The 2,086-nt window shown below is 47.0% G+C and overlaps 1 pseudogene; it reads right to left on the bottom strand.

The window, feature by feature from the left end:
- Window positions 1-6: 6 nt before the first annotated feature.
- On the bottom strand, window positions 7-1,683 carry LOC113617226 (UDP-N-acetylglucosamine--peptide N-acetylglucosaminyltransferase 110 kDa subunit pseudogene; annotated as a pseudogene).
- Window positions 1,684-2,086: the final 403 nt, after the last annotated feature.

Raw genomic sequence — 2,086 nt, 5'->3', positions numbered from 1 at the left:
CACGTATCCTACACGCAGTCGACCATCACTGAGCTTCAAGTCTTTTGGATGTTCATACGGTGGTTTATGAAGGACATTGATCTCATCCAAGCAGAGGTTCCCATGGCTCTCAGCAATAGCCTTCCTGAAGCCATGAGAAAGAGGATAGAGCATACTATGATGAGGCTGCACAGAAGGCAACCTATTCTTCTCCAGCTGGTCAGCCACAATGCTGACCAACTTCTTCATTCGCTCATCATAGTCTGTCCAATCACAGACAATCTGCAGGCAATGAGCCAAATCACAATAAGCATCAGGAAAATCAGGTTCAAGCTTCAGAGCAGTGCGATAAGAAGCAATTGCTTCTGGAATATTCCCTGAATACTTGTGAATGGAAGCCAGATTGCTGTGGGCATCCGCAAGGGCAGGGTTAATCTGAATGGCACGAGTATAACACTGCAAGGCTCCCTGAACATCCTGCATCTCCTTTAGAGTGTTTCCCATGTTACAGTAGGCATCAGCAAAGGTAGGACTGATTCGAACAGCCTCCTTATAATGCATCAGAGCTTCCTGCAGTTTTCCCTGCTGCTGCAATACACTTGCTAAATTTGAATGGGCAACAGCAAACTCTGGGAAGACTTCTAATGCTTTACAATACAAGCGAACTGCCTCTTCAATGTTCCCCTGGTCTCCTTTGATATTGGCTAGGTTATTCAGAGAGTCTGCATGGGTGGGACACAGCCGCAGAGCTGTATTATAACAATCTTCTGCTTCGGCAACACTGCCCTTCTCTTCCAGAGCGTTGGCTAGGTTGCAGTAAGCATCAGGGAAATGTGGTTGCAATTCAATAGCTCGCCTGTAGGTGTCCATTGCCAGATCTATCAGGCCTTGCTCATAGTATACACAAGCCAGGTTGGCATGCACCACTGCATGATTTGGGCTCAAGCTTAGGGCACAAAGGTAAGCTGCCACAGCTCTGTCAAAAATCCGTGCCTCTTCCAAGACGTTTCCTAAATTGATATAAGCATCCAGAAAATTGGGGTCAAGGGTGACAGCCTTTTCAAAGTGATGAATTGCAAGCCAAATCTCCCCTTGTGCATTGAAAACACAGCCACGATTACTCCAAGCTACTGCAAAGTTCGGTTGCGTCTCCATTGCTTTCAAATAACATGCCTTGGCTCCTTCCAAGCGACCCAGGGCTTTCAGCAGGTTCCCCAGGTCACTGCGAACACAGTACAAATCAGGATTGCACTGAAGAGCAGAGACGTAAGCTTGTACTGCCCCTTCCATGTCGCCTGCTGCTACCAAAGCCGCTGCCAGGTTAATATAACCATCGATGAAATCTGGCTTGAGATGCAATGCATGCCGGTAATGCTCAATTGCTTCCTGCAACTGCCCTCTTTCCTTGTACACATTCCCCAAATTCGAATAGGCTTCTGCCAGAAGAGGGTTCTGTTTAATTGCCAGAGTACTAAAGTGGGCAGATCTGTCCAGCCTCCGACACTGGAAGTGTAGAGATGAAAGCAATAAAAGTACTCCAGTATTGTCTGGCTCTTGTCTCCACAGCTGCATGCAGTGTCTCTCAGTTGCCTCAAAATCTCCTGCCTGATATTCTCGATGTGCCAACTCAGCTAACCCTTGGAAGGAAAGCATACGTTTCGTTGGTTCTGTGCTGTCGGCCACGTTGCCCACAGAAGACGCCATCTGGAGGGTCTGCAGAGAGTGAGAAAAGGGGGTAATTGAGTCCCGCTGCCACCACTACTGGCAAGACTGTTTCTAGAGGTAGCAAATACGAGGGCAGCAGCCGTACCACTGCTTTGGCAGGCTTAAGCGGCGGCGACAGTTACAGGCACCGAACCTTAGGAACTCTGGTTGGTCATCTAACTCTCACGCTCTTGAAATCTTCATTCTTAACCCTGCCCTCTTCCACCATTTTTCTCCTAATCAGGGAATAACAATTACCTATACACTTGCCTTAGAAGAAATCAAAAGTCAGTAGTCCAAACACTTTTCAAAATTTTGTTTTCTGCTCAGTCAGAAAGGAAATACACGATTGACTTTACTTCATCATTCATATAGTCAATGTGGAAAACATTAGGGCCGTGAA

This window comes from Aethalodelphis obliquidens, unplaced genomic scaffold (genome assembly GCF_003676395.1).
Source record: "Aethalodelphis obliquidens isolate GAN/ISIS:26980383/991018 unplaced genomic scaffold, ASM367639v1 scaffold3269, whole genome shotgun sequence".
NCBI lineage: Eukaryota > Metazoa > Chordata > Mammalia > Artiodactyla > Delphinidae > Aethalodelphis > Aethalodelphis obliquidens.
Note: the sequence above shows the minus strand (reverse complement) of the source record. Positions and strands in the feature narration are given on the sequence as shown.